The sequence below is a fragment of the Arachis hypogaea genome, chromosome 11 (genome assembly GCF_003086295.3).
Source record: "Arachis hypogaea cultivar Tifrunner chromosome 11, arahy.Tifrunner.gnm2.J5K5, whole genome shotgun sequence".
Taxonomy (NCBI): domain Eukaryota; kingdom Viridiplantae; phylum Streptophyta; class Magnoliopsida; order Fabales; family Fabaceae; genus Arachis; species Arachis hypogaea.
The window spans coordinates 103,823,992-103,838,750 of record NC_092046.1 but is presented as its reverse complement, the minus strand read 5'-3'; the positions used below and the strand labels follow the sequence as shown (position 1 = coordinate 103,838,750).

The 14,759-nt window shown below is 37.4% G+C and overlaps 1 non-coding gene across 1 annotated transcript; it reads right to left on the bottom strand.

The window, feature by feature from the left end:
- Window positions 1-13,384: 13,384 nt before the first annotated feature.
- Window positions 13,385-13,492, bottom strand: LOC112725021 (small nucleolar RNA R71). Its single transcript, XR_003164153.1, has one exon. It is a non-coding gene; the product is annotated as a small nucleolar RNA R71 (small nucleolar RNA).
- Between the last annotated feature and the right edge of the window lie 1,267 nt (window positions 13,493-14,759).

The following is a 14,759-nucleotide window of genomic DNA, read 5'->3' as shown; positions in this document are numbered from 1 at the left end:
CAAAATCATCAGAGAACCAAGACGTACGGAAAGAGAAGGGCGCAACCCGAGAACTCAAAAGCAACCCCCCAGGGAAAGCCCAGAGGAAGACCCGACCATCATAGTAAACGTCATCACAGGCAAGGACGTATCGAGCAAATCAAAGCTAACAATGAAAAAAGATCTCAAAGTAATGGCCGTCAGAAACAAAACTCCAACCACTGCAGCCGACAACACAATAACCTTCTTACCAGAGGATTGCCAACACGGCACCTCGGCCGAAGATGCCCCTTTCGTCATCTCGGCCAGAATCGGAACAGGACTAGTACGAAGGATACTGGTGGACACCGGGGAAGACTCGAACATCCTCTTCCGAGGAGCCTTCGACAAACTCGGGCTCCACAACGACAACCTCCAAACACACCACAACGGTGTCACGGGACTCGGAGACAACTTTCTCAAAACACAAAACACGGTCCAAAAACGAAAGCAACAAAGGAAACAGACAGAGCAATGCATGGCAGAAACAGAACAAATAAATACACCATAAAACAAAAAGAAGAAAAAGCAAAGCATGCCAACCTGGTAATGCAGAAGATGATCCGGGAAAAAGCTTCAAAAGCAGGAGCAGCAAGCAAACACCAAGAGAACAATTTCACAGAGAAGAAAGGAGATTTTTCAGAAGAAAGAACGAAAAAGAAAATAAAATGAAAAAGGGAACTCAAGTAAAAGGCCAAAACGGTTACAAAAAGGAGGGGGGCGAAAAGACACAAATTAACCCTAAGCAAGGTTAGGCTCGTAGGGGAAAAAGAGGAAAACGCCCCCTCACATTAAATGCCCCCCTCGAAAAAAGAAGCTAATAAAGCATGCCTCGAAGAACGCAACGGACGCAGTGGACTCGAAAGAGTCACGTCAAAACCAAAACGGTTAGACGAGCCCTTCAAAAGCAAGCCGAGGCCGAAACACCGATCTCCCTCCAAAGAAACAAACGAACGCCCGAGGAAAAAGACCTAGCCCGCGGTCAAACACTACACCTCCCAGCGCCAGACCGACCTTGCTCGCTCTCCCGCTGCGGGGGCAACTGTTACGGATCCAGCCCATGGATCCTGGACCCAAGGTTGGGCCCGAACCCGGCACCTCGGGTCCGACCCGCCTCTCTATCCTGGAAGGCCTAAAACCGGCCCCCTGGAACTTCTAACCGATTTTCGAATTCAAACATCTCCCTTATCTTAGCCAGATAAGATAAGATAAGATAAGATGCTCACCAACACCTATAAAATGAGGACCCAAGTCCCTCCAGGTATTCATCCATTCCACACACCTTACACCTCCTAGATCCATTCTGACTTGAGCATCGGAGTGTCTTTGCAGGTACCTCCCCCCATTGCTCCAGTCAAGCGATCCGACTTCAGCCTTGATCCGCAGGTTCCCGATCCACCCTTCAACCCGTACCAGAGACATCTCGTACAATTTGTTATGTTGAAACAAAATTTTTTATTAGTTACAAAAAATCTTTTAACTTTATGACAAATAGATAACTTATTACCAAAATATTGTATTTTGTGACAAATTAATTTTTTGTTACAAACATTATAACATTTTGTAACAAAACAACAATTCGATACGAAAGTCAACATAATTTGTAACAAAAAAAATCACGTTGTTACAAAATATTAAAATATTTTGTAACAAATTTTTTTGTTGTTACAAAATATTCTTATTTTGTAATAATAACTAATTATTGTTATGAAAAAATCATAATTTGTAACAATTTTAAATTTGAAACAAATTTTTTGTTACAAATGTTTTAATTTCTTGTAGTGGAAGCTCGATTTCATAAAAGGAATAATAGCGTGCCAACAAGTATAAGCCAAGAGCAGAGTTGTGCACATTCTACTCAGATAACAATCAACCAAGGCAGTAGCAGAATATTCAAGTCACACATGAAGGAACTCAAAAAGGGAAAGATGAGACTACTTTGCCTAGTTCTGAAACTACCCCAAAAGATGAAAAAGCAATGTTGGAGCAAAGAAAATCAATAAAGGGAAAGAGCAAGCCAGGAGTAAGGTCTACAGCTATTGATGAATTCTTAAAAGAAAATGGGATAGATGTGAAAATTGAAGGACCAAGCACTAAACTAAGTGATGATAAGAGAGATAGCTTGGCACTTAATGAAGATTATTATCAACATGTGATGGAAGACATTGATGATGAAGAAGGTAAGATGCATGTTTTTTTATATTCTCTTGTAAATTATAATGCTTATTTTTTCAATAAGCATCACTAATTACTCCTTAATGTTTTCCCTAATGCATGAAACTAGGAAAGCCAAAGAAGAAGAAAGCCCGTGAAAAAACAACTTGCAAAGAGATTTATGCAAGAACTACGGAACAGCGGGAAGAGGTCAATTTTGATATTGGATAGCCAGTAGGACCCACCGACCAAAGTGTGTCTAATTTAACTAGTTTTGTAGGCATCATTCGTAGAAATAAAATATTTGTTAGTCTTTTATATACTAGTTGGCATGCTATAACTCCTAAAGCTAAGAAGTTTACGTGGAACTACGTTAATGTAAGACTCTTTTATTATTATTGACGTCACTTTTTTTAATTTACGAAAGTGCATATAACACATACTTGAAGCTTTTATTATCATTTAACCATTAATAATTATATTTCAAATTTAGGAAGCTTTTGAAGCCTAATTTAGGAAAGAACGACCAGGCCGTGTTAGGTGCTATGGAAGATCTGTTACAAAAAGTAACTTAAAAAAGCATGCTGAAATTTCTGAAATCAAAAAGCAGCACATCGAGGAGGTGACATCTTTGAAGGATGAACTTGGAGACATGAAGGCCAAACAGAAGCACCAAGAGGAAGAAATTCATGGATTGTGAAATATGGTTAGGTTAATACTTCAGCTATCTGAACCTGGAATGAGGCCAGAAGAAATCGAAGCTTTGTTACAAGATGCCCAACACTCTTTAGTTGATTCTAATAGCACTCATGGATCAACTCTTGTTCGGAACATAGATATGGTATGACCATATTTTCGTTGTTCTATAGTTTTTTAACTGCATTTGTTTTTGTTGTTTTGAATTGCATGATATGAGTATCTATTATGTTATATCAATTGATATTGTTTTAGATTTACTGTTGTCTTGTATTGCTATGGCTAATTTATTTGTTGCTAGCTATATAAAATGGATTCCATGATCTACAATATCTATATAATAAGAACGATATCTCTAAGACATCATTCAACCCTCATGTTCTATTCTATCTTCTTCTATTTTTTACCTTATATTCTATTGCAATGGTACTAGAATCTTACATATTATTAATAAGCAGAATATATCATAAACATATATTTGAGACTTCTTTCTTATTTAATTTTCCTTTCATATATATGAAGATGATAATAACTTAAAAAACTTACTCATGTGTAGTCAACAATAAGCCAAGTGCCAGTATTCTTGCTCAGAAATTTTCAGAAAAAGTAAAACAAATAATAATGATATGCTTTAAGGATTTAGCAATAAATGTATTCCAAAAACTTAAAACCAAAGCAGGATATGTAACACCCTACTATACAGAGTCTTACACCTAGGATGTAAAACAGAGGTGGCAAGGCGCTACGACCTCTAAAATAAAACATATAATAATATATATAACAAAGGATAAAATATATTAGGAATCTTGAAAAATGGGTAAACAAATTTTGCAAAATAAAAGTGCGTCACCCGAGGAAATGAATTACTTACATGCTAATGAGCTTAAAAGCTTAAGGATAGGAATGAGTAGAGAGTCACTAGAGTGCCAATAATACAAAAGAACTAGCTCCTGACTCAGCTTGCGAAGCCAAGGCTGGCCAGAGAATATTTACATGTATATATATAAGTATCCCAAAATACCCAAAAATACAGAAATAAAATCCTAACTCTCCTATAACCTCTAAGAGGAACAAAATAAACAAGTTTCTTGGAGAGCAAGCTAAGTACATGAGTCATATATATACAAACATAAAGCCCAAAATATCCCAGACTACTCCGCTTAAGGAAATCTAGACGCCTAGCGAAAAACCTCTCGACCTGCATCTGAAAACAACAACACAGTATGGGATGAGAACCGGAGGTTCTCAGCATGGTAAATGTGCCACGCGTATAATAAATAAGGTCCTAGGAATGCCAGAGGCAATCCTAGAACTTCGTCATACAATTACAAAACTTAGTTTCTAAGCAAAAGCCATAATTAGGGGTAGGTAATATGAACTATTCCTAAACTTACCTAAATTCAAACCTAACATAACCACCAACCCTTTTCACCCTTCCTCCGTTCCTCCGCCATCCATAAATCATGCAGAGACAAATAACCAAACAAGTTCACTGACAAGTAAGAAGCAGATAGTGCAAATAGCAAGAATAACAGGTAGCAGGATGTATATTCAATTAGGCAATCTCAGATAATGCATAGCAATCAAAACAAACAAATGCACATGATGCATGCCTGACCTGTGGCTGATGGGGCCCATCTGTCGGTTATCCAGCCAACTCGACAAGTCCAAAAACCTTAGATTGTCCCCTGTCGCGCATCCCCAATAGTCTATGCATAGAGTTCACATTCATTCATCATATAAACACTCAATGGGGGTAATCCATACCTGGGAATTTATACTTGCCCGGTCATCCTTACGATGTAGGGTCAACAGAGTATCGAGATTCAACCTGGAACATGTGGTGGCAAGCCACGATTTTTACCCAGGAAAACTCGTATCTCAGATATCATCATTCATAAGCCATTTCATATTTATAACCATCATATAATCATTTATCAAAGCCATGGCATATTAACTCCTTTCATTAACAAATTTCCTTTCACATTTGTCATCATATTTACCTCTTTCTTCGCTCTCAAGTTACCTCAAACTCCTATCTTCTGCTATCTACTAAACTTACTAGTGGGATCTAGAATTAACAGGGCAAAAATAGGGGTTTTAGAGTTTAAAATCATGTTTAAAACTGAAAAACAAAGGTGCTGGAAAACAGGGCGTGTGTGTATGCACACACCTGTGCGTGCACACAGCTCAACAAGAAAGCAGAATGTGTGCGTGCGCACGAGTGCGTGCACGCGTACACATCACTTGGTGTGCAAGCGCCTCACCTGTGCTAGCGCCACCAACAGAAAGCCCATCTTGACGTGTGCGTGCGCACAAGGGCGTGCGTGTGCACACTTTTTGTGAAAAATATCAGGTGTGCGTGCACATGGCTTTGTGCATGGGCACACATCAGAAAACATGGTTCTGCTGCAAGTTACAAAAATTCAATTTTTCGCACTAATTTTCCGACGCCCATAACTTCCTTTACAAAATTTGGTTTTTCGCAAATTTTATACCGATCTCAAGCTTGTTAAACCCTCTTTAATTTAATACAAACTTCATCTTTATCCAAAATTTGTAGAGCAAAATATGGACTGTCGAAGTTCGTTAAAATTCACGTTTTACCAAAAATACCCCATACCCCATTTTCACCAATTCATGTTTCCTACCATCAAAATCTGCACTTTCATCATATATCAAGTTCCATTTTATTAATCCTATCCACTATCACATTAATATTCATACCAATTCATAAAACCCAAGCATTATCCAGGAATTCACCCATTCCAACCATAACTCATATTAAAATTCATTCATCCATTACCTTCATTCATTAATACCATAACATAATCCATCTTCAACTAATTAAATAAGCCATACCACCAATTTCAATTAACTCAGATCAACATCATCATCAACCCAACATTAATAATTACAAACACACTTATTCAACCCTTCACATATATTAACCCTTCAACACATATATCACCCCTCATTAACATATATCAACCAAATTCTATTAAATCATATACCAACATCAACATTAATCATAAATTTACCCAATATCATCACAAAACTAATCATTTAACGCATTTAACCTTTTCAACTTAACCTATGGTTCTCTAGCCTAAGTTTTCACAACATCTTAAATGTTAAACGTGCGAAACCTAAACCATACCTTGGCCGATCAATTTATTTATTATCCAAAGCAACCCTTAAGCCATACTCACAGCTCCTTAATTCATAAGATCTCCAAGACTTGACACCAATCCAAGGCCTCCAATGTCCACAACATCAAATTCCACTTACAAACACACCCCCTAATACAAATATACACATATATGTATACCCAACTCAATATCATTTACTTAAATTCAGAAATTAGATAGAGCTAGGGTTTCCTCACCTTACCCATTGATGATTGGAGTATAATCCAATAATTATCCAATGTTAGATTGTACCTAAACCACCAAAATCATCAAAATCACTCAAAGCTCAAGCCAATTTCGCACATAAAGGGGAAACAGAATTATGGGCACGAATTATAGAGAGACATACCTTTTTGTTTGGATAGAATTTAAGAGGGCTCTGAGACGAATGCGTGGCCGCAAACAGCTCATCAATCGGAGCTCCGGATTGAAAGTTACGGTAGTTTGATTAAAGTGGCTAGGGTTTGGAAAGCTCTCCCTTTCCTCTCTTAATGTTGCTGCATGGATCTCCTTTTGGAGAAGAAGGAGATGCTGATTGTCTCCTTAAATAGGGCTCAATTGGGCCCGGTTTAACTAGCTCGGCCCGTGTGGCCCAATCTAGGGCCAAATTCTTCGAAATTGTGTCAAAATTCTCGTTTTAACGAGCTCTATCTTATTTTAATATTAGATTCACATTTTTAACATCCCTTATTAAAATTTAATTTATTGACTAATTATTTGCTAATTTTTACGGGGTTTACATCCTACCCACCTAATTAGGAATTTTGCCCTCAAAATTCAGATTCAGTTATCTGAAAAGAGGTGTGGGTAGTCTTTTGGCGTATTCAGAGTTTCTTGAAGCTGACCTCGTAACTCGAAACATCCATCTCCTTTCATTTAGACTGACTTAGGTTGTAAGACATGAATTTGTTTTAGAAGCGTGTTTCAAAAGTTACGAAGGGTATGGCAGAAAACTATTTGGCACGACTCTAACCATTAATATTTTCCAAAAATTGAAATGGGCTAACTTAGCGGGTTTTAGCTTCCTTGTTTTTGATTGCTCATCCGACTCTAGCTCGTTGAAGTAATCTTCAGAGATAGGTATCCTCTTCCTTCTGACTTGAGAAGTCTTCTTCATAGATCTGCCTAATTCTTTTGTCGGCTTACATCATTAGAATTCTAAATCAAATTTACGTAACTTTTTCTCCGTTGTCTTGGCTATCAAATTCAGGAATTAAGACGTTTGATGTTCCAGTTTCTGATTAATACAGAGGTATTTAGCGTACTGTGAAGTTTCACCTTCTCCCTTATGTATAGTCTTATTACTATCTCCAATAAGTAATTTGCTCCGATAGGCAAAATGGACTTGCTCACTTGATCTACGATTTCCTAACAGAATCGCCTTTTGTCCTAGACTTCGGCAACCTATTACAAAATCGATAGCTATTCTCTTTTACCTTTAATGTAGAACTTTCGACAGTTGTAGCATTTCGCACGGCTCCTGGTGGTCTTTCTTTTCTTCCTCACGCGTCGAGCATATAATCACATAGATTGTCATTTTGTTCTTCACTTCTTGAGGCTCAAATTATCTTCTTGGATTCGCGATACGTTTTAGAAATCTCAAGGTAACTTCGAAAATCTTCTCTTGTAAGCTTTGGACAACAGTTTCTCTTTCCAACTTCCGATTTTGACACACAACCTTCTCTTGGTGTCTTCATGATTCAACCGACTTCGGTACTCTTAGTAGCTTCTTATTACCAGTATTGCACTTCCTAAGTCCTTGACTCTATGATCTCTATTTTGGCATTGGGCATATAAATCTCTTCTTAATTCCCTTTTGTTTATCAGACTTTGACATCTTTGGCAGCTTCTTATTGTCTTGTTATGCGTCCCGTATCTCATCGATACCACGTTGTAAATTGGTAATGGATTTAGTTCGGCATTCCCACTCCACACTCTTATTCTCCAACCCAGAACTTTAACTCATCTAACATTTCCTCATTTGGAACTAACATCCAAGAATCCTTTAGAAACTTCTTGCTTAAGGCGTCTATGACAATCTCACGGTGTTGCATCAGCTCACATCTTAAGTCCTCCAATAATACATCATAGTCATTCCTGAAGTGGTTTATTAGGCTTAAGTGATGCAAGTATTGGCATAAAAATCAATCTTCTTTCTATGGCTCAAAGGCTTTCGTCATATCCTGGGTATTTCATCCATACAGTGCACCTCATCTCCTCTATCCAATCACGAGCGATACGATCAGCGAGGATTAAGGCTCTAAGTCCCCCGGTAATGTCGCTGGTTTTATTTTCATGTTCAAAAGTCCATCTTCAAAGGATTGACACTCTAATAATTGAATCTAAGAGTTATGCGCGACGCAGAATCCAGTACGAATTGATTTTTCAAAGAAATGCTATGTTCAAGGGACAAACGAGTAACACGAACGGTGTTCACGAGAATTCAAAAGAAAGTCTTGCTTTTAAGGAATCAGATCTCTACAGTTACAACTATGATTTATACGTGATACTCATATAGGCTCGAGTTAGATTTCAAAAGGACTTTAAACTCGAAAAATGAATGAGCAATACAAAAGGTGTTCATAATAAGTCAGAAATAAAATCTTGTACACGGTTAATCAGGATTATACCGAAATGATGAAATGCACAAGGAAAGGAACCTAGGTACATCTCAAGAAAAGAGTTCAAATTAAAGACCTTTGGTAGAAAGAGCATAATGTACAGAGTCAAATAAGTCTCAGCTGATTCTGAAGAATATGGTTTGTGAATAAGGGCAAATCTAGTCATAGAGAGCATACAAGATTCAAGGATTATGCGTTTATACCAGGACAAGCTCAGACTCATCCTGGAAGAAACAAAATTCATGCGCACAAGGAGTAAAGTTAGAAAGGTAGTCAAGCCATTTAGGAAGAGCTCTGAATAGAATGTCAATGTAGGTTTCAAAAGAAGGATTAGATCGAATCGCGAAGGTTCGTTAGCACACTCTCTCTGCATAAGGCTTCATGCCATTCTCTTCCTTCTTCTCCGGCATAACCGGCACTTCCCACAAAGAAATAGTTGGTTAGATGATTCCCTCTTCTAGTACTCCCTTCCACTTAATCCTAAATTCTACCGATTATAATAATGTCTTTGCTTGTGGTGCGATTGAAGTTAATCTGGCTTCCGGTACTAAGCTGATGAGCGGATAATTTATACGCTTTTTGGCATTGTTTTTAGTATGTTTTTAGTAGGATCTAGTTACTTTTAGGGATATTTTCATTAGTTTTTATGTTAAATTTACATTTCTGGACTTTACTATGAGTTTGTGTGTTTTTCTGTGATTTCAGGTATTTTCTGGCTGAAATTGAGGGACTTGAGCAAAAATCAGATTCAGAGGTTGAAGAAGGACTGCTGATGCTGTTGGATTCTGACCTCCCTGCACTCAAAGTGGATTTTATGAAACTACAAAACTCAAAATGGCGCGCTTCTAATTGCGTTGGAAAGTAGACATTCAGGTCTTTCCAGCAATGTATAATAGTCCATACTTTGCCCAAGTTTATATGACGCAAACTGGCGTTCAACGCCAGCTCTCTGCCTAATTCTGGAGTTCAGCGCCAGAAATGGATCAAAAACCAGAGTTGAACGCCAGAAATGGATCAAAACCTGGTGTTCAACTCCACAAATGGCCTCTACACGTGAAAAGTTAAAGCTCAGCCCAAGCACACACCAAGTGGGCCCCGGAAGTGGATTTATGCATCAATTACTTACTTATGTAAACCCTAGTGACTAGTTTATTATAAATAGAACTTTATATCATTGTATTCACAGTCTTGGTTACTCCGGTCCACCTCTGGGGCCGAGACCAATGAACTCCATTATCACTTATGTATTTTCAAAGGTAGAGTTTCTACACTCCATAGATTAAGGTGTGGAGCTCTGCTGTTCCTCAAGGATTAATGCAAAGTACTACTGTTTTCTATTCAATTCATCTTATTTCGCTTCTAAGATATTCATTCGCACTTCAACCTAAATGTGATGAACGTGACAATCATCATCATTCCCTATGAACGCGTGCCTAACAACCACTTCCGTTCTACATTAGAATTGAATGAGTATCTCTTAGATTTCTTAATCGGAATCTTCGTGGTGTAAGCTAGAATGATGGCGGCATTCGAGAGAATCCGGAAGGTCTAAACCTTGTCTGTGGTATTCCGAGTAGGATTCAATGATTGAATGACTGTGACGAGCTTCAAACTCGCGATTGCCGAGCGTAGTGACAGACGCAAAAGGAATCCTATTCCAGCAGGATCGAGAACCGACAGATGAATAGCCGTGCCGTGACAGGGTGCGTTGACCATTTTCACTGAGAGGATAAGATGAAACCATTGACAAGGGTGATGCCTCCAGACGATTAGCCGTGCCGTGACAGGGCATTTGGATCATTTTCCCGAGAGAAGACCGAAAGTAGCCATTGACAGTGGTGATGTATCACATAAAGCCAGCCATGGAAAGGAGTAAGACTGATTGGATGAAGATAACAGGAAAGTAGAGGTTCAGAGGAACGAAAGCATCTCTATTCGCTTATCTGAAATTCTCACCAGTGATTTACATAAGTATTTCTATCCCTGTTTTATTAATTGTTTTCGAAAACCCCATTACTATTTTATATCCGCCTGACTGAGATTTACAAGGTGACCATAGCTTGCTTCATACCAACAATCTCCGTGGGATTCGACCCTTACTCACGTAAGGTATTACTTGGACGACCCAGTGCACTTGCTGGTTAGTTGTGCGAAGTTGTGAACCATGGTATTGGCATCATGTTTTTGGCGCCATTACCAGGGAAAGAAAGAGCGATGAATTTTACATAATCAAAGTGTAGTCACAATTTCTGCGCACCAAGTTTTTGGCGCCGTTGCCGGGGATTGTTCGAGTTTGGACAACTGACGGTTCATCTTGTTGCTCAGATTAGGTAATTTTCTTTTTGTTTTCTTTTCAAAAATTTTTCAAAAATATTTCAAAATTTTCTCACCTGTTTTCAAAAAAAAAAATTTTATTCAAAATTTTTAAAGAATGAATTCTAGTGTTTCATGAAGCATGTGAAGCCTGGCTGGCTGTAAAGCCATGTCTAAATTCTTTTGGACTGAGGCTTTCACTCATAAGTATATGAAGTTGGATGAAATATCAGCTGTTGTATACATGAGAGGTATCTATGTTTGCTGAAGCTTGGCTGGCCATTGGCCATGTCTAGTGTTTTGGACCGGAGCTTTCATTGAAAGCTTGGCTGGCTAGTGAGCCATGTCTAATTCCTGGACTGAAGCTTTAGACTAACATGGTAAGATTTCTGGAATTCATATTAAAAATTTTGGAATCCTTATTTTTTTACAAATAATTTTCGAAAAAAAATTCAAAAAAAAATTAGAAAATCGTAAAAATAAAAAATATTTTTCTGTTCCTTGTTGGAGTCTTGAGTCATGTTATAAGTTTGGTGTCAATTGCATGTGCATCTTGCATTTTTCAAAAATTCATGCATTCATAGTGTTCTTCATGATCTTCAAGTTGTTCTTGGTAAGTCTTCTTGTTTGATCTTTGCATTTGCATGTTTTGTCTCTTTTCTTGTTTTTCATCATATGCATTCTTGAATTCTTAGTGTCTAAGCATTAAAGAATTCTAAGTTTGGTGTCTTGCATGTTTTCTTTGCATTAAAATTTTTTTCAAAAACATGTTCTTGGTGTTCATCTTGATCTTCAAAGTGTTCTTGGTGGTCATCTTGACATTCATAGCATTCTTGCATGCATTCATTGTTTTGATCTAAAAAAATTTCATGCATTGCATAATTTTCATGTTTTTCCATCTCATCATAAAAATTCAAAAATCAAAAAATATCTTTCCCTTTTTCTCTCTCATAAATTCGAAAATGAGATTTGACTTTTTCAAAATTTTTTAAAAAAATCTAGTTGTTTTCATGAGTCAAATCAAAATTTTCAATTTAAAAATCTCACCTTTTTCAAAATCTTTTTCAAAAATAAAATCTTTTTCAAATTTCTTAGTTATTTTTGAAAATTCCAAAAATATTTTTCAAAAATCTTTTTCTTATTTTTATATCAAATTTTCGAAAATAACATCACCAATTAATGTTTTGACTCAAAAATTTCAAGTTTGTTACTTGCTTGTTAAGAAAAATTCAAACTTTGAGTTATAGAATCATATCTTGTGATTTCTTGTGAATCAAGTCATTAATTGTGATTTTAAAAATTCAAATATTTTTCAAAAACTAATTTCTATCATATCTTTTCAAAAATATCTTCTTATCTTATCTGTTTCAAAAAAAAATTTGATTTCAAAATATCTTTTCTAACTTCCTAACTTCTTATCTTTTCAAAATTGATTTTCAAAATTTGTTTCAACTAACTAACTAACTTTTTGTTTATCTTTTTCAAAACTACCTAACTAACTTTCTCTCTCTAATTTTCGAAATTATCTCCCCCCTTTTTCAAAAATTTCTTTTTAATTAACTAATTATTTTTTATTTGAATTTTCGAAAAACTACTAACCTTTTTCAAAACTATTTTCGAAAATCACTAACTCTTTTTCAAAAATTATTTTCGAAAATCCTTCTCCCTCATCTCCTTCTATTTATTTATTCATCTACTAACATCTCTTTCTCACATCACCAAAAATCCGAACCCTCTCTCTCTCCTTGAGTTCAGATTTTCTTCTTCTTTTCTTCTACTAACACAAGGACCTCTATATTGTGATATAAAGGATCCATATTATTATTATTATTTTTTCTGTGCCCTCTTCTTTGTCATATGAGCAGGAGCAAGGACAAGAACATTCTTGTTGAAGCAGATCCAGAACCTGAAAGGACTCTGAAGAGAAAATTAAGAGAAGCTAAATTACAACAATCCAGAGATAACCTTTCAGAAATTTTCGAACAGGAAGAGAAGATGGCAGCCAAAAATAACAATAATGCAAGGAGGATGCTTGGTGACTTTACTGCACCTAATTCCAATTTACATGGAAGAAGCATCTCCATTCCTGCCATTGGAGCAAACAACTTTGAGCTGAAACCTCAATTAGTTTCTCTGATGCAGCAGAACTGCAAGTTTCATGGACTTCCATCTGAAGATCCTTTTCAGTTCTTAACTGAATTCTTGCAGATATGTGATACTGTTAAGACTAATGGAATAGATCCTGAAGTCTACAGGCTCATACTTTTCCCTTTTGCTGTAAGAGACAGAGCTAGAACATGGTTGGACTCTCAACCCAAAGACAGCCTGAACTCTTGGGATAAGCTGGTCACGACTTTCTTAGCCAAGTTCTTTCCTCCTCAAAAGCTGAGCAAGCTTAGAGTGGATGTTCAAACCTTCAAACAGAAAGAAGGTGAATCCCTCTATGAAGCTTGGGAAAGATACAAGCAGCTGACCAAAAAGTGTCCTTCTGACATGCTTTCAGAATGGACCATCCTGGATATATTCTATGATGGTTTATCTGAGCTATCAAAGATGTCATTGGATACCTCTGCAGGTGGATCTATTCACCTAAAGAAAATGCCTGCAGAAGCTCAAGAACTCATTGACATGGTTGCTAATAACCAGTTTATGTAGACTTCTGAGAGGAATCCTGTGAGTAATGGGACGCCTATGAAGAAGGGAGTTCTTGAAGTTGATACTCTGAATGCCATATTGGCTCAGAACAAAATATTGACTCAGCAAGTCAATATGATTTCTCAGAGTCTGAATGGAATGCAAGCTGCATCCAACAGTACTCAAGAGGCTTCTTATGCAGAAGAAGCTTATGATCCTGAAAACCCTGCAATAGCAGAGGTGAATTACTTAGGTGAACCTTATGGAAACACCTATAACTCATCATGGAGAAATCATCCAAATTTCTCATGGAAGGATCAAAGGCCTCAACAAGGCTTTAATAATGGTGGAAGAAACAGGTTTAGCAATAGCAAGCCTTTTCCATCATCCACTCAGCAACAGACAGAGAATTCTGAGCAGAATCCATCTAGCTTAGCAAACTTAGTCTCTGATCTATCTAAGGCCACTGTAAGTTTCATGAATGAAACAAGGTCTTCCATTAGAAATCTGGAAGCACAAGTGGGCCAGCTGAGTAAAAGGATCACTGAAATCCCTCCTAGTACTCTCCCAAGCAATACAGAAGAGAATCCAAAAGGAAAGTGCAAGGCCATTGACATAAGCACCATGGCCGAACCTGTAAGGGAAGGAGAGGACGTAAATCCCAAGGAGGAAGACCTCCTGGGACGTCCAGTGGTCAATAAGGAGCTTCCCTCTGAGGAACCAAAGGACTCTGAGGCTCATCTAGAGACCATAGAGATTCCATTGAACCTTCTTATGCCATTCATGAGCTCTGATGAGTCTTCCTCTTCTGAAGAGAATGAGGATGTTACTGAAGAGCAAACTGCCAAGTTTCTTGGTGCAATCATGAAGCTGAATGCCAAATTATTTGGTATTAAAACTTGGGAAGATGAACCTCCCTTGTTCATCAATGAACTAAGTGATCTGGATCAATTGACATTGCCTCAGAAGAGACAGGATCCTGGAAAGTTCATAATACCTTGTACCATAGGCACCATGATCTTTAAGGCTCTGTGTGACCTTGGTTCAGGAATAAACCTCATGCCCCTCTCTGTAATAGAGAAACTGGGAATCTATGGGGTGTAAGCTGCTAAAATCTCATTAGAGATGGCAG